At 42.0% G+C, this 26,838-nt stretch overlaps 1 protein-coding gene across 2 annotated transcripts in view; it reads right to left on the reverse strand.

Moving 5' to 3' along the window:
- Positions 1-23,620, reverse strand: part of LOC111866996 (focal adhesion kinase 1) — a 412,509-nt gene extending 388,889 nt beyond the window's left edge. Inside the window, exons 1-2 of one of the 2 annotated variants that reach the window (XM_023856464.2) lie at positions 23,517-23,620; positions 17,992-18,045 (exon numbers count right to left, since the gene is read on the reverse strand). The gene's annotated coding sequence lies outside the window, so the exon portion shown is untranslated. Of the gene's footprint in view, positions 1-17,991; positions 18,046-23,386 lie in introns of both variants that reach the window. The other variant, XM_023856455.2, reaches the window with a different exon arrangement.
- Positions 23,621-26,838: the final 3,218 nt, after the last annotated feature.

Consider the following 26,838-nt stretch of genomic DNA (forward strand, 5'->3'; position numbering starts at 1 on the left):
ATAGAGTCACTACTTAGCAACGTGTCTACATGCTACAATATTTCTAAAAATCTACTGCCGTACATCATTTCGGGATCTTATGAATTGGCACTGGCGTCGCTTGCTAGTCTCAAGTTTGCGAGTCCGCCATATTGTTACTACTGATGGCAGGAAATTGAGAAGTACCTCTAATGACACAAGATTCACATAAAGTTCCGTGAAAACTAGTTCGTAAGTTGGATGGGGCTACCCACTTAGAGAGTGAAACACAAATTACATGATCATCCCAGAAGCCCCTTCTCTTTCCTTAAGAGACACTAATTTATAAATGGCACGAACCCATTTGCAGGAATACCGTTGCGATGTGCGGGACAGGTTTCATGTTGGTATCACGATTACTTGTTCTGAGATATAACGCCGTGTAATCCGGTAGAAAGTTTCCAACGTTTCCGAGGAAATTAAAGCTCTACACTGAAGATGGAAGCAATAATGTCTTCCGAAATGGTAACTTTCCGGAGACCTGTTTCCTTCATATTCAGGGTTGAAAGCATCAAGTTACTAAACTGTGGTAACTTTCTGTGCCAGACTGCACTGCATGACATCCAAGATAAACAATTTTCAAAACTGTTAACCAGTTCGCGTGGGGAACAAGACCGATCGACGTGCATATGTGGGGGCTGGTTACCACTGCCGTCAGGAGGTGTACCAAATATTCATCTATGGCTCTACAGCCCTTGTGGGCTTTGGCAGCTATGCCAGTTTCGTAATCCTATACAGAGTCGGTATGGCTCGTTGGGTGGGGGATCAGCCCGTCGCAAGGCCGCTACCTACACACAGGGCAAGAGACACAGAATAAAAGTACACAGACATCCATGTCTCGAGTGGAATTCGAACCCACCATCCAAGTTTTCGAGCGGGCGAAAATGGTTCATTCCTCTGACCGCGCGGCCACTGCAACAGGCAAGTACAAATATACAGAAAAAAAAACTTCTACGAGGAATCTATCATGATTCTCCCATTGACGAGAGTGTCAAATATCTTTACCGCTGCAGTGCTCATTTTGCAGATATCATAGGGACCAACTTCAAAATCCGAAATCTTCTGACTTTTTTTTTTGTGCCAGATAAGGGCTTCATATTCTGTTGGAATATCAAATAGGGATATATGATATTTTCTTACAAAGACGCCATTAGATCAGCCAACCGTACAAGAACCACAATATCTGATGGAAGTATCAGGCGAAATCCTGCACCGCCTCCAGGTCAGACCTTACTGACCGAACTTCAATGTCAAGTTACATCCGTGCGAGAGCGAACTATGATCACAACCTATGTATAATACCAAACAAACAAACAAAACTAAACTCCGTGGCTTAAGTCCGCAAACGAACTATACCGACCGAGCGATCGCCGCTTGTCGGCGAAGTTAAGTTCAACTTTTGCGACTACAGCGCGTCTCGTGGTCAGCGTAACGAATCCTCACGGTCGTTAATTTAGGTTTTCTACACCGAAGCCGCTATTTCCTTGAAACAGCTCCTCAATTATCCTCACGTTCCAGGCTCACTACTTTTCCGAAAATCTGGTAGCGCCGGGAATCGAATCCGGACCTCTGGATCTGTAGCCAGGAACTCTGACCACTAGACCACAGAGGCAGTCTACAAGATCAAACTGTCAGCCCTTTTGAAGACCGAAATGTTGCTACTCCTGCTATCTCGGCAATGATACGGTTACGTGTTTCTGTCCCTAGACGTTCTTTACGCAAACAAAATGTTCTTTTGTGCTTCATTCTACGTCGCAGTCAAGTATGTAGTCTATACGGCGTCAAATGGTATGACGAATTGGAATAGATCCGCAAGCATTCATGGCGTAATGCGGGAATTTTCATGGAGGTCCTCAGGAAAAAACAGGTAACTCCTCGACTAGGATCGGCGACCCACCCGAGATATTTACGTAACACCGAATACATAAAGATGCATGGTGGAGTGGAGGTATACCTCCATAATTATTGACTGAACACTAGGCATAAGTAGCCAGCTTCAAGCACCGGCCTCTATACACCCAGGGGAAGAGTCCAGATACACAGGAGGCTGGACGCGCCCCAGAACCGATCTAGACGCTGAGAAATATCTCCCACCACTGCCGGGAATCGAAAGCCCATTCCTCGGTCGTCCAGCCCGTAGTCCGTCGCTATACCGAGTAGACTACGGAGTAGGCGAGGAGCTTCACAAAAACCAAGCAGGGAATGGACCGGTCTGAGGGCGCAAGTGTAGATATGACGGTATTATTAAAACGGATCTTAAACACGTGGTGGAAGGGTGCGGAACGGATCAGTTTGACTCAGGATAGTTCCCATGACAGAGTCGGAATAGCTAAGTCGGCAGCCCGACGGGCTACGGGCTGGGAGGCCGAGGTTCGATTCCAAGCAGTGCAAGATTTTCCTCTTCTCCACAGCGTCCAGAGCGGCTGTGGAGCTCACCCAGCCTATCAAATGGGTACAGGGGCTCTTTCCCTGGGGGGGGAGGGGGGTAAAGCGGTCGGGGCGTGAAACTCACCACTTATCTCTATCTGCTGCCGAGGTAAAGAAATGTGGAGCTATAACTCCAGTCCCCCATGTCCTCATGGCATAGTGCTTAACTAATTAAGTAAAGGGACGACTTTGCCTATTTTTTTATTTACGTTCGAGCCGCAGGCTCTTGTGAACACGCCAATAAACGTTTTGGATCCTTAAAAGAGGGGACTTTCTTCAGCAACTGAGGGACTATCAGGTTTTGAAGAGAGACTATAATCCCTGGAGTTAGTTATGTATCGAACGCTGCGCCATAGCTCGGGCGGTTAGTTGACGCGCTTCCCACCGCGGCGGTCCGGGGTTCGAACCCAGGTCAGGTTATGTGGGATTTGTGGTGGACAAAGTGGCACTGGGGAAGGTTTCACCCGAGTATTTCGGTTTCCCTTGCAAATTCTCATTCCACCGACGGCTCCAAACTCATCATCTATCATCCGGGGCTGGTACAATAGGCCAATTAGTGGCTCACGTACGAAGTGACTCAGTCTAACCGCACTCCAAGAAAATATACGAAAAATAACCTAGTTAGTTTTTGCAACAGCACATACGCATCTGCAACACTCTTCTGCCCTCAGTTTGACGTCAATATTTTAACACCAAGCGATACTAAAATTCTGAGTCGATGGGAACAGACAACAGATGGCAATACACAAAGCAGCGCGTTTAAGAAGACTTTAATTAAGTTAAATAAACTTGTAAACTTCAAAGTTATACACAAACAATATAGCTTTACGCCCAGCCTCAGAAGGATTATGAAAGTAAGTCGGATTGCAAAGTATGCATTTATAAGCTGCAACTAAAGAGAACTCGGTGACTGGAATAGACAACGAAAATTTGATAGACCATCCTGATGAATCAGATGTTTCGCTTGCATACACCTCACTGCTGGGGCACCACACGGACGTTAAGCAGACTTCACTCCCGGTTTAGCTACGTAAGTCCATATCAGGAGTCCAGAGTTAGTGAAATATTCTATCCATGCGGCTGTGGGTGAATTGTACTGTACACGTAAAAAAGTAAAAGCATCCCTGTAACAAGCCGCGGAGGCCCACAGGGTTGTGAGATGTTGAGGCTCCCACATTTTCTGAGACATTCGGCTCATAGACGGCGGCAAGGTTGTCAGCCCTTGGCGCCGGTCGCCCTTCTTTTTTATTCCCTTCGCACTACAGCCCCAGTGGGCCTAGGTCTACCTCCATGAACTCCGTTCACTTCGGTTTTTCTAGATCTTACACATTCGGTAGGAGTGCTTGGGCGAGTGATCAGCTCGTCGCAAGGCCTCTACCCGTAGACAAACACAGAAAAACGCACACAAACATCCATGCCCTGAGTGGGATTCGAACCCACGATCCCGGCTTCCGAGCGAGCGAAGACAGTGCATGCCTTAGACCGCTCGGCTACCGTAACCGGCCGGCCGCCCTTTAGCCCCAAGAATATTTCTGGTACTCATTTCTGTCAGAGGCTTAGTCAACCCCAGGGCCATATTGCGGCTGGAAGGATTAGGTAAACTGAAAAAATCCAATGACCTCATCGGGATTTGAACCTGCGACCTTCCGGTTTGTAGCACAGTGCCTCAACTAACTACGCTGCCGCGTGCCCCGTACATGTACAGGGGTTGAACAAAATAATGGAAACACTACAGACACTGTACACGTTTCTTTATTGACATTGTGTTGGGCCACCTTTCGTCTTCAGTACACCTGCACTTCTCTCTGGAATGGGCTCGTACAAGTTTTGAACAGTCTCCAGCGGAATTTTACACCAATCTTCTTGAAGAACGTCTTCAAGTTGCTTTAGAGACGTTGGAGGTGGCAATGTGTTCCTCACTCTAGTCTCCAATTTTTTCAATTGTGTTCAAACCTGGTGACTGTGCTAGCCAGGTAAACTGTAGAAGTTCATTTCCACGCTCTTCAAACTATGACTGAACAGTTCCAGCTGTGTGGATGTGGGCACTGTCGTCTTGGAGACCTGCATCGTTGTTCGGAAATAACGTCTGGACCATCGGATGCACCTCATTACCCAACCTGTCCACGTACTCCCTTGCAGTAATTCGGCCATGAAGGGTAATAACGGGACCAACAGAATACTGTACCGCGATACTGCTGCCTAAACCATCACATAAGCCCCCCCCCCCGTGTGTCCCTGTTGAAACCAGGCATTCCGGACTGTAAGCTTCCTTGGGTGTTCTCCAAACGTAAACTCTTCCTGATGCAGGGAACAGCGTGAAGGACGATTCAACTGGCAATATCGCGCGCGTTCCTAGTTGTCTGATGTCGAGGTTTTATAGTCATGACACCGCCGTTTACGCATCTGAGCATTACTTTCAGTAATCAGAGGTTTAGCAGTTGCAGCCCTACCGTGGAAGTTTGATTTGTGAAGTTCACGTCGGGAAATTTTGTGGAAACAGCGGCTTCAAGATGAATATTCAGTTTTTCTGTAATTCACCTGTACTGCAGTAATTCTCAGTGCACGCGCGATCTCTTTGTAATTGTTAATCTTCGCCCACTGTTCCTCTTCGTTGATGTTGTCTTCCCAAGATTCGTGTATGCCGACATAACCTAGAAACTGTCGCACTCGATACACCCAAGAATGTGGCAGTTTTTGTCACAGATGCTTCAGCTATAATACTCACCAACAATCTGCCCTCTTTCAAAATTGGACAAGTCTCCCATTTTCCGATTCTTTCACATGGATTGTCACTCAACACACTCACTAATGCACTTACACGAGCACTACAGAGTGTAAACTAACGGAGGAAGACTCAGTGTTACCAACTGAAGTTCTTTCAATGTATTCAAAACTAATTTTATTCCTCAAGTTCTCAGTGTTTGAAATATTTTGTCCACCGCCTATAAACTGCAAACTAGAAGAAACAAAGAGAAGAAACTTATGACATAACGTCCTGGTGTCAAGCGAGAGGGTCCTGCTGTAAGACACACAAAACTTAATTCAGCTCAATTCTGTATTTATTTACGTGTCTACTGAACAGCCTAAAGGCCAATTATAAAGTAATCACGCGAAAAAAAACTCAAAACACAAATAAAAGACAAAACAATAAAACTTCTATCAATTTAGGTAGCCTAATAACAATATCATTACCACAATCAAGCCAACATATGTAGAAATGCTTAAGAATATACCAATATACAAAAAGTTCTGGGAAGAACTAATGGCCTAATATCCTTTGATACGACACGGGCGGCATATAAAACTACTCCTCCAACAATTCTTCGTTGCCGCGGAACGTCTACCGAGATGTTACCTAGCAACGACAGGAGGGTAAACAGATACAGAGACATACGCGTCAAATAATTATTCTACTGTTGCGTGTATTCGCTGCCCAGGGCACGTGTTTGCCGAGCAGTTGCGAAGCACGAAAAATACGTATAATAATTTTATGTCAATTCTTTATTTATTTACGTACTGAATTCAACAAGCAGTGTCCAATTACATAGTCAGCACTAATACAAAACAAAATAACAGAAATAAATAAGAAAGAAAAAGCTGGATATATTAAGCTTCAAAATTACTGGGTTTTTGGACTTTGTCCAACGTCCGGTATTCTTTAAACTAGAAAACACAACGTTTTGGAAACTGGATTTGTTTCCGTCCTCAGGTGAGGGAGGATACAGCTACTCTGTTGCGCCCCTTAGAATGAGCTAACAACAATCACTGGAAAACCAATGTCATTATAACTACAGCTATATACAGATTGTTCCAAAAGGAAAGGTCAATATTCGGGGACGATATAGTATAGGTCATTCTAAGTAAAAAATTACGTATATATATGTGCCCTATTCCGAACGGTTTCCGAGGTAGAGCTATTTCAATGTACAGTACACAGTACACTGTACAGACGAGCAAACAGGCCATGTCTTCACACGAGTTTCAAAGTGCATTGATATTGACGATGGAATTTTCGGAAATGTATTATACTAGGTAAACTGTACCAACTTTGTCACTTGAACAGTAAATACCGGTATTAGAAACAGTACGTAATGTATCTTTCTTATCAATAGTTTTGGAACTGTACAGTGAAATAGCTCTATCTGGGAAACCGTTCGGAATAGGACACATGTGCATGGACACTTCAGAACGACTGATATTATGACCTCCCAGAATATTCATTTTTCCTCCTGGGACATGCTGTATATATGTGATTATATATATTTTTTTTTATTGTTAGTGGGGTGGGACTAAGTCCTTTGTACTGCGGCCACTTCTGGCCTATTGTACCAGCCCCAGATGATAGGTGAGGGTGATTGTGGAGCAACTGATGGAATGAAGATTGGCAGGGGAAACCGAAGTACTCGGAGGAAACCTGCCCCAGCGCCACTTTGTTCACCACAAATCCCACTTGGACAGACCCCGGATCGAAACCGGGCCGCCGCGGTGGGAAGCCAGCGACTAACCGCTTGAGCTATGGCGCGGCCCTATGTGATTGTATACCTCCGAAACGAAAGGGCTATGATGTTAACATTAAACAAAGGAAAGCAGCATCATCTTCCTTCAAGCAAATAATCTGTCTCACTAACAGGAAGTGGCATCCACCTTTCCTAATATTGATAAGTAATTGTAATTACCTTCAGAATGGCAACGAACCAGAAAATGAGACGTGATAATTTGTAGACAAGAATCCGTGTGGGCATGTTTCGACACATATAAGGTGCCGCTATTATTCTGTGATACCGCCATTTATGTGCCTATCTATACCCTGTTACCGTACATACCAGCATGAACACTGTACAAAACCAGAAGGGTTCATTCTTAGTCGTAAGAGCGGGGTCTGGCCTCGCAACGGCTTTCTATACCAGCCCCTGGTGGCAGATAAGCATGCAGTATTGGTGGAATTATAAATGGCAGGGGGAAAATGAAGTTCTCGGAGAGCAACCTGTCCCAGTGGTACTTCGTCCTACATAAACACCACATGGATTACACTGGAATTGAACTCGGGCATCCACAGTCGGAGGTCGCTGACGAACCTCCCAACTACATCTCGCTCTTGCGAGAAATAAATACGAAAAGACTATAATTTCGGGAGATCGCTTTTTCCTTGGCTGTGACGCCGTTTTGTCAGGTTCGTTACCAAACATTTCGGATGGACCTGATGTCTCTATCTTCAGAATAAATTTCCGCCATAAAGGCAGAGGCCACACATACTCCAAAATACTCATAACGTCTTATCAGACTAAACGGCGTCACATCCCAGAAAATAGCTTGCAAAGACACCACAGTGAGAACATCACATCTCTCATCACGATAAGCTATCCCTGCAACAGGCCGTAAAAGCCCATAGGGTTGTGAGACGTCGAGGCTCCCATCTAGACAATCGGCTCACAGATGGCGGTGAGGTCAGCCTTACGCGCTGGCAGGCCGCCTTTTACCCCCCCCCTTCCCCGGAAGCTTCCTTGTACTCATTTCTGTCAGAGGCTGAAGTCGACCCCAGGGCCACAGTGCGGCTAGAACTTTTAGCTCAACTGAAAAAATCCAATGACCTCATAGGCAATCGAACCCGCGACCTTCCGGCTTGTAGCATAGTGCCTCAACTAACTACGCTACCATGTGCCCCGCTAATTAAACAATGCTTAAGGTACATAGCGTTAACCTCTTTCGGTCCGACAAAACACCAGCAATCCTTAATTAGAACCTTTGGCTATAAAGTTTGTTCACCCCTGGTCTGATACTAGCAGCGTTGTAAAACAACCAACAGACAGTCATAAAAATGGCAATGTCTGCATGCCCGTTCCGTCCAACTGATTTATTTAACGTCTTCAGCCACTTCATAAATTTAAGTGTTTACGAACAAACCATCACAAACAAGTGCCCTTTGTCTTACTTCAGACGAGCTCGTAGACATTTGGAAACGTGCAGCAAGTCTCCTCTGAGTCACTACTGCACTACAGCCTATGAGTCTGAGTTGCAAACTCAAAGTCTGTAGCGCCAAATAACATTTCAAAGAGTTAACATATGTTCTGAACAACGCTCGGCCATGAACAAAGTACAAAAATCCGTTTTCATATCGATATGGCAACTGAAAGACCGGAAGAATGAAGCCACAAGAGATGGCCGTTGCTAGGTAATGGCACATAAACGGCAACGCATATGCACGCAACAACAGAGGTAGTACAAGCGGTATTTTCTACTGGGTCCGTGCTGAGTCTATAAAAGAACCACTTCGTACGAGAATGGCACAAGCAGAAGTCATACATAAACATGAGAATGAACATGTTCGCACTATAGGACAAGGCGAAACCAGACACAGAAAATATATGACGCTTAAACTTGGCAGTGGTCAAGCTTACTACCGTCCAAGTGATTAAGCTGCCGTTGTAGCATAATATACGTAAGATAGGCATGGTCTGCTCTGTAGAGCCGGTACTGACACAGGACGTGTTTAGTGCAAAAGGAAGTCTTCTCAATAACACGCTATTTGTGCGAAATGTACACTTGACGAAAGGCCAAGCATATTCATATGAGACAAACCCATCTTCTAGTCAACTGCAAGAGTTCACTTGAAAAAAAAATCTCTGGATGTGGGTCTCACGGGACTTGACGCCAAGACGGACTGCAGGTAATCCGCCAGTCGTAAATAACTCTGACTTAGGCTCTGAGAATGGCATATCCTGTATACATGTTTTCTTTAATTCGCTTAGTGAGGGGTGGAGTCCAACTGGGTCCACTCGGCACGGCGGCCACTGATTGGCCTACTGTAGCCTGCCCCGGGTGATTATAATGATGGCGAATTTGGTGGAAGGAAGATTGGCAAAGGAAACCGAAGTACTCGGAGAAAACCTGCCCCAGCGCCACTCTGTCCACCGCAAATCTCACTTGACCAGACCCGGGATCGAACCCGGGCCGCCGCGTGGGAAGCCAGCGACTAACCGCTTGAGCTAAGGCGCGGCCTCTGTATACATGTTACTTAGTACAATGCAGTGACAGAGGGTGCAGAGAGTCCATACTGACCTGGACGCCGTGACAGAGCGGATATACTTGTGCTGAAACTACGGTGCAACAAACGTAGCGCCTATATAAAAACACCGACCCCTCCTTCGTCGAAGAGGAGGCCCCACCCATTCCGAAACACGTACATGTCTAGGAGAGAATAAAATCTCGGTCATGACTCTCGAGAATTAGGCCAGAAATGGCTGTGCTGGCGACGGCCAGCAGCAATTTAATACTCTGATCTACCGAGAATGGCATTTGGAGCCCGTCGGTTAGGTGCGAGACAGTCGCCAGCCGGCAACATGGGCAGAAGAAGACACTGTTGCGACGTCTACCGAAGACACAGTAAAGACATAGAAGAAAAGGGATGTGCTGTAGTGAATTGAAGAAGGAATTAACTAGGAACAGCGCAAAAATTACCTGTAGCTACCAATCATTAAAGTCAAATAAATCCAATTACAAATCAAAACCCCATTTCTAATAACCACATACGTGACTATATACGTGTAAGTAATGCAATGTCTACTCCGCGACAGTTGCAACGAGTTCGCGGGAATGCCGATGAAGCCGCCACTTCATTTGTGGAGGAATGGAACGTGACAATTCATTCTCGCCAATGCTATGGCTGTAGACCGATGGCGGAATCGTGTTTTGGCCGGAGGCCGTAGGGACGCGTATTGCTGAGGAGTCTCCACGCTTGATGCTCGCTTGCCTTCAGCTCTAAAAGTATAGGCAGCGCGTTCCACATACATGACGATAACTTTCTACCAAACTACATGGTGTCACGTCCCACAATAAAGTGCTCTTCACAGTCGCTGCAAAGAGAATTTCAACTTTCATAATAAATGGTGATAACCATCGATGTTCACCAAAAGAATCGTTATAATCGAACCCAACTATTAAGAGTACTATCTTCTGGGATCCGAAGCCATTTAGTCTGGTAGAAGTTTACCGAAGTTTCGGAGGAAAGTCCCAAGACAGTAAATTTTCAAAGCCGCCGTCATGAGAATCATATATCTCATATTGTCGTCGTTCTAAATCGTCTGGGCAATCCTTTTTCTGGCTGGTAGCCGCAAAAATACTTTAGTGGCCAAAAATGTTTATCAGTACTTTCTGCTATTTGCATAGTTTAATCTTCCGCAATATAACGCTGCGTAGTCCACTGAAAGTCAACTGACATGCTCCCCTTAAATGTGGGTTTACTCTCAGTTGACGAGACAGTATTATATCCCAGAAGATAGAATTCTTCATGACCACTGCTGTGAGAACCTCAAATCCTAAAAAAAAAAGAAAACAGTATTTACAACTTAATTTCAAGTCAATAACTTATCCATTACTGTACATGGTATTACTGTATACTAAGAAATCATAAACATGTCACATGATCGTGAATATTGTCACATGTACTAGAGACTATAGACGGTGTTTGGATTGGTGAAGAGATTTATTTAACACTCACAGATGGTAACTACAAATAACTATAACAGTCTCACTGGTTTACACACTCTATAAAGATTACTGTAACTACAGCACACAAAATGAAATCTCCGATATCTACTTTCGCTAGTCATTGCTTGGTAACGAATCTTAGTGGGTTAGCACTTCACAGCTGAGCACTCAACTACTAAACTACCTTCTGAAGTCTCTTACGAATGAATTACGACTGAATCAGTCTCCAGTAGAGTCGAGTCTTGTGTTACGACCGACGGCCAGTCGGCCAGTCTGTATTGGAATAAAGCACCCATCTAGGGCTTACAACCAGATCTTTATTACTGACAGAGAGTCCCGGGTTTGTTGAAGTGGGACCATCTCTCGGACGTGAGGACAGGTCTGTTGTTCACAACTGCTGCTGGCGCCCGCCAGCGAAATCATTCTTGGGTCCAAGTCCCGTGGAATTCGCGACGATATTTTACTGTCTCAGATTACAGACTTCCCTTTCATCACCTTCTACGATTCGCAGGACACCTCCACACGGGATCTGAATCAATCAAAGTCACATTGCGACTGACGGTCAGTCTTTCAGTAAGTCTTGGTGTCGAAACTCATTTGAGGCTCATGACCACATATTTATTACTGTTTGGCAGTTACGGTCTTGTTCTTGTGGGGTGCCATCCCTGACAAGAGAACGGGTCTGTCTTTTGTACATGCTGTTGGCCCTTGACAGCGCAGTCTTTCTCAGGTCTGAGTCCCTTGGGACTCGCGACCATATTTTACTGTCTCAGATTTAAGACTCCCCTTTTCATCGCCTCCTATGACTCACAGGGTCACGGTGGAGGTATTCGACCCCGCCTCTACACGGGACTTCCCCAGTTATCCTCGTTCTCTGAATCAATCTTCTCTGCACTCCCACTTTTATAGTGTAGCACGTATCCATGGAAAATGTTTGTTGCTTGTGCATATCCATGGAAAACGTTCGTTGCTTGCGCGTATCCATGGGAACCATTGTTTAGTCTATTTACTTTGAAAACACATTCCATACTAAGTGGTCTCCACGAATCCCCAACTCCACAGAAACGTGCATTAGTGAGTTGTTGTCTAGCAATGGACTAATCTGGCTTTCAGGCATCATGACACAATATATACAAGGTTTGCTTTAGTTAAGTGGATTTATTGGACACCGAACTGTCTGATTTATAAATAATTACCACAATTTGCATATATCTGCTATCATCTAATTATATCACTTGTGCTGAGTATCTTACTGGCTGTGTCTTCAAAGACATGTTGCTAGGTTTTGGCCTCTGATAACAGAGACTACTTTATTAGCCCACAAGCTCTCTGTATACAACATTGTTGCAGACTCCTGGGAACACATCACCCCCAGCAGTTCTTACACTGTTGTGCACACACATGGAAATCACGGATTGGTGTTTGATATTACCTAGTAATGGATGTCTCTGTGACATTTCTCTGATTCCAAGATTCTCACTTTTAGGCATCATGTCACAATACCAACACTGTAATTTATTTATTTATTTACATATAAAGTACTCTGTAGCCTATCTTCACTGTTCAATGGTTCACCCTTTCTTCCACAGAGGTCAGCTGACGTTTCTTTGTGCTCATCCTGTCTCTATATACACAAAGGCGACAACCACTTTCTTCCACATCACTATCAATTCATAATTAACAAATGTCCTAATATTCAGAGTTAAATTTCCTCACAATTTATAAAATGTAATTACTAATGCCAAAAATAAATTAACCAATCACACCTTTCATGGACTAGATCACAGTTATGCAATTCTGCCTCCATTAATTTCATTCAGCTACATTGCATGATAAATCTGGGGTTTACGTGTAAATAATTTCTATGTGTATAATACTAAGCCACATATGCATGTGCACATTCTGCTGTAACATTATGGTGCCATGCAATAAGGTTTCAAATTGCATGTCGTGAGGTTCGGATGTATACGACAGGGAACACATGTTTAGACGAACAGGTTGAACACTAGTGACCAATCAGACATAAGGTGCTGTTGGTCAGAACAAGTCAACTTCACAGGCAGCTAGCAGAGCTTTTAAACTGATACAGCACATTTTTTTCATGAATAAAAAATGAAGATAAGACACTGGTGACTGTAGTTGCACATAAGTGGAATTGTGTAGAGTGGTGCAAGTTTTTTTTAACAAACTTCATGTTCCAAAAAGTCAGTGGACAGTACAAAACTTTTACTCATGTGCCAGCAACAGATGTTGAATTCCTGATGTATTCATTGGTCAGATGACTGCAAAGAAGAATATCACATACAGAGCAGCTGCTCCAGTCCAACACAGACTAGTGGTTACATCACTTTCTTCGTTACCAGCAATTCGCACACCAGCCTGTAATGCCTTCTTCACCAGATTATTCCAGACATTTATCAGACTCCTTTCTAGGCAGTGAAAGAACAAATATGGGTAATCAATTATTTTCCAAACAGAAACTTACATAAATTTACAACACACCAAACTTAGTATAAGTCAGAAAAAGCAAACACACACAAAGCGAATGTATATAAATTCACTGCACACCAAATCAGTAAATTCTAAGTCTTCCAAGAACCAAGAGAGTGATGAATGACAGGATACAGAGTCTGACAAGCAGGAGATGGGCTAGGAGTTGCAAGAGGGCGACAAGAAGATGGAGTCAGTGCTCAGATATGGTAGTAATAGTGATCAAACTGTCAATGCTCAAATTAAAAGTAACTTTCCAACTGCATGTTGAACAGCATTCATTGTAGGGGAAGAAGAATTTTAAAACACTGATGAAATTTAGAGCCGGGATAGTGTAGTCAGTATAGCAACTGGCTATGGGCTGGACAATCGAGAGTTTAGAGTTTGAATCCCAGTAGGGACAAGAATTTTCTCTTCTCCACAGTGTCCAGACAAGCTCTGGGACCAACCCACCCACCTTCCTATCTAATGAGTACCGAGCGCTCTGTCCCGGGGGTAAAGTGGCCGGGGCATGAAGCTAACCACTCACCTCCAACTACTCCTGAGGTCAAAAAATGTGAATCTATGCACCCACTCCCCCATACACCTTCATGGCATACCGCTTCATCAGCTAAACATAGGGACAATTAAAACTGATGAAATTTCTGATACTGCAACATTCATCTGAACCTCACTGCCATCTGTCTAGAAAATGTAAGGGCCTTGACATCTCACAGCTCTGTATATTGAAGCAGCCAACATGTTAAATGCATCCTCAAGCATTCTGCCCTACTGTCATCCTATCCTTCTGCAGACCAGGACCTGCAGCAGGTACAGTATCAGCTTCGTCTGTAAGTTCAAATGAAACAGTGTATCTTTCCTCTTATATCTGTAATAATCTGGAAAATATTGTAACATGTTGCGCAACGGAGAACCCCTCCCTACCCAACTGCAACGTGGCAACTCAGGCCACAAGCGCGTGGCGGTAACGTAGCGCTCCCTCCCACCCCTCCACGGTGACGTAACGCGCAACGCTACGTACCCGTAATCAACTTCCTACTGTGACGTGGCACTCCTTATGCAACAGGCAAGCACTGCAGCTATATAAGTGAGCTGCACAGCAGCTACCAGTCAGTTCTACTGTAGCAGTCAGCGACGTCAGTTGTACTGTGACAGCTACCGAGTGGTAACCTGGCCATCGCCGAAGACATTTCCGAGTCAGTTGAAACATAGCAGCCTGCGAGTGTGCGATAACCAAGAAGTCAGCGAGCGGAAGACTTATTGTGTGCTTTCCAGACATAGTGATAGTTCGGGATAACCAGTTATATCTGGAGTGTGTAATTCAGGGAGACTTGTATAGCTCCCGCGTTATTAGTACGTGAAGACAAGTGAAGATCATGTTAAGAGACTTTGTTGTAGGGTTTGTAAAGTGTGGAAACCCATAATATTGTGATAATTAATTGTAGCCGTTATTTGTAGATTGTTAAATAAACCAATTAACCATCTCTACGGCGTCTTCAGTAACGAAACATGTTACAATATCAACAATGACATTAAAGTTTTTCAGGACACCCATTAAAGGTTAATAATAATTTTAATTTGTATTCTTATATTTCTTTTACTGATATCCAAAACAGTGGAATGATGGTTAGCCACCTCAGAACAATATGCAGAATTTTTAACATTGTTTGTTAGCCATGGACACCAAGCACACCATCCTGATGGCACCCTCCAACTGCAGGAGCAAATTCTACATTTATAAATCAACACTCGCCATCACTCTAATTGGTTTGTTTCATGCAAACTACAGTTTACTACTTATGGATGCAGGTTACCGAGGAACAATTTCAGATGGAGGCATCTTCAGGACACATACTGAATGCCAAGCTGCAGAAAGCTTATAGGTTTCCCATCACTATACCAGGAAGAATTTACGTGATGCCATATTTCACTGTTGCCAATGATGCATTTCCCTTACAGAGTTTTATTTTCTAGAATGCGCCCTACAAAATAAATCAAAAGAATTTTAATTATCACCTGGGCAAAGCATGCAGGTAAAAAGGTAAAACGATCCCTGTAACACATTATGGAGGCCCATAAGGATGCCAGATGTCAAGGCACCCACATTTTCTAGACAACTGGCTAACAGGGTGATGAACTTGTCAGCCTTACATGCTAGCCACCTTTACCCTCAGGAAGATTCTTGGTACTCATTCCTCTTAGAGGCTGAGTTGACCCCAGGGCCATGTAGAGTTATCAAAAATGTCTTTTTAATCACATGCTCCCTTTTCCAAGAGTTACAAAAGCCAACATCACTACAGCAAAAAAAAAAAACAGAATTGACTCTAACAGAGAAAGCACATCTTCACAGCTTTTTGAGATAAAGCACTATTTTATGTTAGCGCTTGCATACCATCAGAAACATTCAATCATTCGGTATAAGGGACCCTACTCAAAAAAGTTGATGCAACATGGACAACAGAAGTGTTATTCTTTCTGCTGAAAACATACAGTGCAGGTCTGCTTCGAAAGCAAAGAAAGTCTAGAAGAGGTATCACAGAATTGCAAGAAAAAATTATACATTTCATGGCAAAACTCATAAATTCATACTTACTGTGCCACCTTCGCAATGCTTCCCTGTCTAAAAGAAATTCCATTCCATTGTAAGTAAACCACCGGCTTCCATAAATTTCATCTCTATCTGCAAAACCCAAATTATTTTCATTATAATAAGCAAAATACAGTCAAGTTCAGAAAATACTCCTAAAATGTAGTTGGATATTCATAAAATTATTTTAAAATATCAGTTCTTAAGCTGAAAAATATTTTAAGCATATGCAATAACTTTAGTTCTAGAAACTGCAACAGCACATACATACCTTTCCCAGTTCTACAGCTCTTCTGAATTTACTTCCTTACTCTCTTCTTAAAGTGAGTGAGTGGCTTTTAAGGCATTTCAGCATCAAAGCCTATTTAAGTCTGAATAAAATTTGAGCAAATATATCTTTAAACAACCAGATTTAAAATCACACAGAACTGTATGTATGTTAAACTGTAACAAGTCTGACACACATATTCTGGTAAAACTAAACAATGAAGCCAATAAAACAAGAACAATTAAATACAGTGACAACAACACTTCAGACTGCATGAGGAAGTGTAAATGATGTCCTACAAACTAAAACAAATTAAAATCATAAAATCAAGAAGCAGGACAAGTCTTGAGTGTGGTTAGTGGTGAGAGAGTCACAAGCCAGTAAGGGCGTTAACACAGAAGCTGAGGGATCTACAGCATTGGAAGCCATTACCAGGCAATGACTGGTGAAGACACAGCAGACTGAGAAGATATAGTGCATGCTATAGTGAATTGCAGTGTGTGTGAATTAGCAACAGTGCTACAGTTGCTTGTAGTTATGATCTGTAAGTGGTCAATAAATCCAATCCAAACCTCATCTATGGTCACACTCTATCATGTGACAATAGTAACATAAAACTGTTAGTGAAATTACATGGACTTGGGGACCTCGATACCATTGTGGAAGACCACCACAACAAAAATGTTATTAGGATCATCTCCAAGACATTCCACAATGTGCCTTGAAGATGAAATGTATGTCAATCTTCATTAACACCTCTTCTTAAAGAAAAAAGTAAAGAGTTCATTTTTTTCTTGCAATCATCCACTGGAATTCCTACAGCCTTTGCTAAATCCTCCCAAGTGTGGGTTTTTGTGCATTTAGTATAAGATTTGTGATGTCTCTGATCCCATACCACTGGCTTACCTCTGTACAGTTCTAAGAAGGTTAACATGCCTTTGTTACTCCACTCCACTGAATATTACAATACACACAAAAGAAATGAAAATCATGGTGGAGAAACAGCCTTTACCCAACTAAGATGAGACTGCAAGGCAAACACATGTGGGAACACATATCCGTCCCTGTGGCATAATGTAACATCCTCTAATGCCGAGTTTACTGTCAAACAGACAGTAGTGAGGCTTGATCACCTCGCAAACCAGATAAGAGGAAATGACACAGTTAAAGGGAAACCTGCACAGTTTTTACATGACGACAAAGTGAAGTTTTGCATACCTAGCTTGAGACTTGCTACACTTCATCAAGAATACAGTCTTCTGGGACAAGATGCCATCTAGTTTGGCATATAGGTACTAATTTTTCAGAGGAACATGCTACCTATACCATCAAGGCAGAAACACACTCTTCTAGCCTGCAGACAGAAGCAGCAGGTTCCTCCAAAACGTTGGTACCTATCTACCAAACCATACAGTATCTATTCCAGAAGATAATGATCTTGATACTGATGAACATGAGAACCTTGAATCCAAGATTACATAATTTACATTTGATACAGAATGAAAGATATAATCGCTGCTCTAAATTTGAAGTTCCCTGCAAACTGGAGAACCAATCAGCTTCTTCAAAAGACACTCTCCCAGTGAAGACCAAATATGTATCTACCTTGACTAAAATCAACCTATAAAAGTTATCAACTTTGTACAGACTAAAATTACAGAACTACAGGAATTTTCACGTTCTAACTCTCAAATACAAGAAAAATTATTCTTCTTACCATGGGCAGGAAACAGGTGTGGGGTAATCTCCGATTCAGAAGCAAAACGTACATCTGCAACAGAAACAATTCACAAATCAATTACACTTCTCTGGAAATGGATGGGATTTGTTATAATAGTTAAGCGGTGCATACAATCATAAGAGTCGAAAGTAATGCACCTGGAACCTGTGATGTGTAGAAATGACAGAGCAATGCAAATGTCTCGGAGGAACCTGTTACCTCCATCTTCAAGGCATGAAAGTAACAAGTTCCTCCAAAACATTGGTAACACCCTTTCAGACTATGTTGTGCCATATTCTGGACAGCGCAGTGCTTAATTAGTTAATCAAATGGACCTTTACCTATAAAACACAAGAAAGCACATAACCAATCCACCTGTGATTCAAGCACACAATATCAGAATTTAAGGAGTGCGAGTAAAGGTGGGTGAAAATTATATTATGAGAAAACTCAAGGACATTAGTACAGTTAAGGACTATAAAAACCTAATCATTACTTATCAGTGGTAATATTTATCACGTCTTATTTATATATTTCATAATTGAAACCAGAACAGGCAAGATGCAAAGTAGTGACACTATGCCTGATGGATGCGACATGTGGGAAGGTATGTGATAGGGTCATAGCAACCATACCCATTCAAGCAAACTACAGACCTAATACTCAATCTTCAATCAACCACAAGGAGATGTACAACAGCCTTTACCAAGTAACAGCTTCACAAACAAACACGTTCCCACAGCAACAATTGAACTACAACAATGAGGAATTGCGTTTTCTGCACAGTCCATGCCAAGATGTTATAAGCGAGACAAATTGGGATCTGCTGTTAGTCAAGCAGTGGGGCTGATTTGAGCTGAATGAAGCGAAGAGTAGTTGGTGGTGAATAAGTCAGTCAGTCAGTCAGTCAGTCGAGAGATGCTGTAGCTGAGGCTGGGGATATCAGCTAATGCTTTACTGTTTCAGGCACTTACATTATCTTAGAGATATTAAAATCTTAAATGATATGTCACTTGTGACACTTTACTAGACATGAAAATTCATATTTACTTATGATTTAACAACACTACCTATAACTTGGACTATATAGCATTCAGCAATAGCATGAACAGTGAATAACGAACTGAAGAATAAGTCAAACAAACCAAATTTCACATGCCAAAGATCAATTAAGTTCTTGATTAGAAATAAAGCCTCTCAATTATGTCAAGCCTTTTGCTATTTGTCATACATACAAATTTGCCAGGATAGCACAGTGTAGTGACTGGCTACAATCTGGACAACAGAGTGGTGAGAGTTCAAGTGTCGGTAGGGTCAAGAATGTTCTCTTTCCCACATCATCCAAACCGACTCTGGGGTCCACCCAGCCTCCAATTGGTACTGGGGGCTCTTTCCCCTGGGGGTAAAGCAACCAGAATGTGAAGTTCACCATTCACCTCTAACTAGTGCTGAAGTCACGAAAACATGGACCTACACATCCACTCCTCCATACGTCTTCATGGTGCAGTGCTGTAGTTAAGTACAAGGACAATTTTACCTTACAGAGAAATTTTCTGAAGGCCTGCTGCAAATTCTTCAGCCAGTCAAAAGGAAATGCACACATTAATCATGTCATCAAACACTGCACATGTTTGGATTCGTGGTACTGTCAATATCCCAACAGCAAACACGCACTGCAATTTCTCTACAGTGTCATCTCAACAAATCTTGAACAGCTACCGTGAAGCAAGCTATGTGTTATGTGCCCGCTGAAAGTAATCCCTAGTCCCTGTGACTCTATCAAGCATTCAATCAGCTGTGTTACTTGCTGTCTTGAAATGCCATGTGAGAGTTACACAGTGAAACAAGTTCTTGTATAGAGTACAATTCCAACATAAATTTCAGGGTTTTACATTGCAAGTGACCAAACGAAAGATTACTCATACAATCTCAAAAATTTTAGACAGGGTTATTATTGGACAAAAACAATCAAATTGAAATGCTGAGTTCTCAGTGAAGTGAAATCAGTTAAAACTGAAGCTAGGCTTCAAGATTTCCTTTGAAAATTCCTTGCAGAGGAAACCAAATTGAAAGTTTCAAGCTTGCTCTTTTTCTGAAAAGGAACTTCAGTGCATGAATGCAAACTGTCATAGAGTTGCAAGGAGCGTGTGCATGACAACTAGGATCATTTCTGGCACATGATGTGATCTGAACAGGTTTTTGCCTAAGGCCCTCAGATGACCTCCCTGTACTAAGAGATTAGGCTCTGTGTGTGCATGTGTGTGTGTGGCAGCAGGCACTTTGGATGAAACAGGGATGTTATTGTACTCCTCACAAATTTTGAGAATAATGTAACACATGCCTGCACTCTTACACATTGACTCTCTACACAATACCTCATACATTTAATGTATGTGTATAATGAAGGAGTCACGTTCTTTTATAACACTTAAAAAGGTAAAGTTATCCCTGTAAGAGGATGTTGAGGCCAACAGGGTTGTGAGACGTTGAGGGTCCCATATTTTCTACACAATCAGCTCACAGATGGCGGTGAGGTTGTCAGCCTTATGCACCGGCCGCCCTTTAGCCCCAGGAAGGTTCCTGGTACTCATTTCTGTTAGAGGCTGAGTCGACCCCAGGGCCATAGTGCAGCTGGAAGGATTAGGTCAACTGAAAAATCCAATGGTCTCATCAGAAATCGAACCTGCAACCTTCAAGCTTGTAGCAGAGTGTCTCAACCAACTATGCTACCTCGTGCCCCCTTTCATAACACTTAGTAATATCTAAATCCTGTCACAGAGTACAAGAGTTGTGGCGTATTTTCAGTCATATGTTTAGTAAAGCAGTCAGTTGAACTGGAGGTTAATTTTTTTGGCACAGATGTTTACATTTTCTTTTATTGCTTGGTGGGGTGGGACTGAGTCCACTCAGTACTGTGGCCACTTCTGGCCTATTATACCAGCCCTAGATGATAGGTGAGGGTGATTGTGAAGCAATTGGTGGAATGAAGATTGGCAGGGGAAACCGAAGTACTCTGAGAAAACCCGACCCAGCGCCACTTTGTCCACCACAAATCGCACTTGACCAGACCCGGGATCGAACCCAGGCCGCCGCATTGGGAAGCCAGCAACTAACTGCTTGAGCTATGGCTTGACCTATGTTTACACTTACATATATAGAGTGAATGCTGAACAAATTTCAATATCCTAACCCAACACCGCTTCCAAACAACAAGAGCTCTTTCTTGGTGCTTGTAGAATATCACGTGTGTTCTGGTTTCAATGCTATGTTAGAGGAAATTTCACAAGATGGCAGTAATAATATTAATATTGAAATCAACACATCACCACTTCATGCTACCTGGTGTAGCTTCATTAAATGTGTATGTCTTCTTTTCCTCCTAGCACTGTTCCCATTTCATACAGGTCAGTGGACAAGAAGTCTCCATGCTCTTCCTTCTTCCAGCAGTCCTTCCCTTCAATGCCAGGCCACCTCTTTCCTCTCCTTTTTTATGTCTTCCAGTACCTGGCTAAACCATTTTGTATGGCTCATCCTAGAGATCTCTCTTTTTTAAATTTTAGTTCCAACAGCCTTCTCGCTATCACTGTTCTATCCATCCTTATAAGATGACCAAACCCTTGTAATTGTTTCGCTTCTAACTCTATCAACGAATTTTGAATTCCAGTGAGACATGAATCTGGTGACTTTAATTACTCACATGCCCATCAGTTTATGAATCTGTCATTATGATTATTTCGCACTAAACATAAACTTATGTACAATTCTTTATTAGAGTCCGTCACAACACAACAATTGTGTTGTGTTGCAACAGACTCTAATAAAGAATTGTATATAATAACACAACATGATGCATGAAATGAAAATTATAAACTTATGTGTTACTAATATTGTTGTACTTTAGCATCCTGTTGCACTGATTTTCATCCATGATACATATGTAATGGCCGTCCTGTAGTGCACTCAATTTCATATGTTGATTCTTACTACATGTTTCGGCAACATAGTGCCATCCTCAGGTTCGTTATTTACGCTAAGCTACATTGTTTGCTATCTTGTGTCTTTCATAAAATTATTTAGAAAGTACATTATTCGTCAACTATAATAAAATTTGTAGATACTAAAACTTGTTAAGATCATTCATCTATATGTCTTAATTCAAACTCGCAGCCAAAAAGGAAGGACACACCACAGACACAGTACACACAGAAACGACTCCCATAGTGGACGAACCATACTATACGCGAGTTTGAATTAAGACATATAGATGAATGATCTTAACAAGTTTTAGTATCTACAAATTTTATTACAGTTGATGAATAATGTACTTTCTAAATAATTTTATGAAAGACACAAGATGGCAAACAATGTAATAGCTTAGCGTAAATAACAAACCTGAAGATGGCACTATGTTGCCGAAACATGTAGTAAGAAGTGACATATGAAATTGAGTGCACTACAAGATGGCCATTACACACGTATCATGGGTTACTAATATTGTTTGGATAGTGATAAGGACCTTTAACTAACCAATTTCATGGAGCTGGCCCTTCTTGAGAAGCCACCAATTGTGCAGCTGCTCAAGAACTTCCCTGCATTTTATGGAACATAACATATTGCACAAAAAATTTTGATTTTGTGACACAAATAAAGAATATAAAAATCTTGAACATATAAAAGTCAGTCTAGTATCTCACAAGGCAATATGCACATCTCTGTTGTGCATATTGATTAGGAAGTCACAAAATGACAGTTATGACACAGACTGTGATATACAACTATACAGAAGAAAGAATGATCACACATTTAGTATTTCTTAACATAAGACAGAAAAAAGAAAATTGGTTCTGTCCTTAGTAATAGCCTCATGCTGACCACCACTCAAGCTAAAACTGTTAGTATACCATACACTGCTGACCAAACACTACAAAATTAAATACTTCAACTGATGCACTTTTGTATTATTTCCAGGATATTATCACTGATCAGAAAGCAAAACTGTGTGTCGTAAAACAACAGCTAAACATATACAACTGTATACACAAACCTACTTCATACCTTGGTCACTTTGCAATCAGCTGCACATTTATTGCAGTAACATAAAGACGAATATAATCAGCAAACCTAATATAACATTAATATGACAACTGTATGAAATTCATCAAACTTGCATGTATAAGCCCTGCAATGATTCAAATTTGGGTGATAAATGTATATAAAATATCTTAGCCAGTATTTTGGGGACTGTTTCCCTCAGAAACGACCGTGGCATTCATATAATTCGGATTGAAAATCCAGAAAGCAATTCTGTGCCTTTCGGTGCCACGATCTGGATAAAATTATTTTAATGGTGCACTCTTTCGGCACTTACGAAGGAACATTACAAATTCCTTACCACTTTGAACAGGTAGCACTAAAGGGTTAGATCACAGTTTTACACATGTAGATTACGTCTCGTTACTCACTATTGAACAAACAATCACATAAACAGTTCAAACCGATATAACTTCGCAAACTACACTTACACGATTCAAAATAAAGGAATTAATAAAATGTTTCGATAACTCAGAAAACACCTCCTGTCAGCTCACACCGACCACCACCGAGTTCCGGACATAGTCAACACGAGCGATTCCATAACCCAACTACATGCCAACACGGATGTCAACGCCATCTCATGAAATAATTCTTAAAACGTGCTCGTAATTTGACTAACGGCTAAGAGATTTCAGCATCCTGGTCATCCTGGGCACTGCTATCAATATAATACTTAAAAGGTTGTCCCTGTGCTAAACTAATTAAGTACTTTGCCATGAAGGCGTATGGGGGAGTGGTTGTATAGATCCACATATTCTTGACCATGGCACTAGTTAGAAGTGGGTGGTTAGCTACACGCTCCGGCCTCTTTACCCCAAGTACCTACTGGGTAAGAGGGTGGGTGGGCCCCAGAGCCTGTCAAGAGGATTTGGAGAAGAGAAAATTCTTGATTCTGCCAGAACTTGAACTCCAACCCTCGATGGTCCTGCCCATATCCAGTTGCAATACTGACTACGCTATCCCTAGTATATACAGTGCATCACTCTCCCTGTTGACTATACCATATGATATTGTTTTTGCTGGAAATAATGCACTTCCATTAAAACATATTACGTCATACCATATTCCAGACAGAAACCAGCCAATGTAGTAAATTCTTATCAGCCGATTAGTTTGCTCTCGATCACATCAAAGCTTTTTGAAAAAGTTATTATTGAAGAGAATTAGAAGCTACCTAGACCTGTCAAATGTTATTCCTGATTACCAATTTGGATTCAGGGAAGGACACTCCACAATACAACAAATGCATAGAATCATAAACAAGATCGCAGTAAGCCTAGAAGAAAAAACATTGTGTCCAGCAGTTTTCCTTCACACAGCTCAGGCATTTGACAAGGTCTGGCACACTGGACTGCTATATAACATGAAAAATATATTCCCCAGCCCATACTACCTACTTTTAAAGACATACATCACTGAAAGACATTTTAAAATAAAATATTGTCACGTGTTGGGTATGTAACGCGACAAATAACTTCACGCCATCTTGGATCAAGCGAATTTATTCCACTCTCGCTCTTACAGTTCCACAATTACTTCCCCTGCTGGAGTCACTGCCATTCACTCAATACAACTCAGCTTGTAGCTGCTGGACTTCACCTCATACTGGATACTGGTTACTCAGTACTCACTACTCCTGAATAGTGTTCGCTGCTCCTTATTTAGGCTCGGCACAGAGAACATAAAGAACACATTGTTGCTTGGCAACAGATATCAGGTATTTTTGTCAGGTGTTTCTACCTACACATTGCCTAGCAATAGTCGCTGCACAGACTAGCCTGTTGCGTGACATCACAGCCTAGCGTGGAGGGGTGTTTACCAAGCGTTGCATAATGAATGAAGAAGTGGGGGTATGTGATGTCAATCACGAGAATGCAGAGTTCACATGACCCCTACTTCCTGCTGCGCCATCCATGTCACAATATAATAATTCATATTCCGATTGCTACCGCCAAGAAGTGTGATGGGGCCTCTATTGTACTTAATCTATACAGCAGACTTGCCCATAACAAACAACACTATAATCACAACCTTCGTGGATGACACAGCCCTGCTAGCAGCAAATAATTATCCAGTAGTAGGATCACAACATCTTCAACAGCACTTAAACCTCCTCCAGCAATGGTACAGCAAATGGAAAATCAAAATAAACCAGACAAAATCAATGCAAGTTACATTCACCATGAAATACATGCCTTGCCTGCAGGTTACCATCAATAATATGCAAATACCAGTCCAAACCGAAGTACTTGGGATTGTACCTCAACCAAAATCTGACATGGCAGAAACACATCAAAACAAACCATCAGAAATTAAATTTAAAACTATGAGAAATGTCCTGGCTTTTTGGCCATAAATCCAAGCTATCCATAGAAAACAAATTTCTACTACACAAGTGTATAATAAAACCCATATGGACATATGGTATACATCTATGGGGCTGTACAAAACCATCAAACATGAAAATAATTCAAAGACTTCAATTCAAATTCTTGCACTCAGTAACTAAAGCACTTTGGTATATCTACAACTTTACTATCCACAGTGATCTGCAAATCCCATTTGTCATAAAAAAATCATAGATTGTCAACACTCTGCCTTCAAAGCATATTCGGACACAATAACAGACTAATTGTAGAAATCAGCAACCCACAAAATGTAAGAAGATTGAGGAGACAATGGCTGTCTGATCTACCGCAACCTGCAGATGACAAAGATTACAACCACCACCATTCCTCTAGAGGGCCTGTCAGAGTAACATCAGTGGACAACTTCTCTACTCAAGACACCTACTTAGAACAAATTTACATATTACTCCATATTATCGAGAGTAGATTGTAGACACACTACTAACTAAATAAAAAAATGAAGAGGGTCTGAGCAGCCAGTAGCATGAGAAAGTCTGTACATTTATAAAAGTCACATGTGCTTTACACAGCCGGTTTGAGAACAATTTATAGTTATTATATACATGCAAAACTAAAAGACTTGGGCACTAAAAGGTAAAAATGTACAGTTGTCCCTGTGCTTAATTAATTGAGCACCACACAATGAAGCGGTCTCAGGAAGAGTACATATAGTTCCACCATTTTTGACCTTGGCACTAGGTGGAAGTCAGTGGTCAGCTACATGTCCCAGCCACTTTAATCCCCCCCCCCCTTTCTCAGAAGCAAGTAAGGAACTGGAAGCTGAGAAATCAATGCTCAACCAAATTTGGCAGTCCCACTGTTTGCCACCAAGATTGTCATACTTCTAAAAGACATTTCCTCTGATTATGGCAGTATGCAGGAAGGTGTTTCCTGCAGAGAGACAGTGGCAGGAGTTTACCTCTTTTGCATGATGTGAAGTTCAGGTAGGCGAGAGTAGGATCCACTGATATTCCACGGAATGATACAGTTACTCTGTACGATATGGTGAACGTCTAATTAGACGCTCTTGAATCTTCTAAGCCGTCAGTGATTCTGAGAGATTTCGGCCACCACCACTGTTTTAGGAAGAGTCTGAGGTCCATAGGGATGTACCTTGAAACCAGCTGTGTCAGGTGCAGTGGTAGAATCATGTTAGAACAAACATGTAGGAGGGAGTAGGGCAAGAAGCAATAGGGTGGGCATAGGTGACTGTCTTCTGTTTAGTTTGCAGTTTAAAGTTTTACTTCCATTCCATCAGAAATTATAAGTGTTCTTCAACATGAATTACTTCTTGTTCGCTTTCTGTTTACAGGAATATTGGACAGCATCAAGAGATGAGCTG

Source organism: Cryptotermes secundus, unplaced genomic scaffold (assembly GCF_002891405.2).
Source record: "Cryptotermes secundus unplaced genomic scaffold, Csec_1.0 scaffold125, whole genome shotgun sequence".
Classification (NCBI taxonomy): Eukaryota; Metazoa; Arthropoda; class Insecta; order Blattodea; family Kalotermitidae; genus Cryptotermes; species Cryptotermes secundus.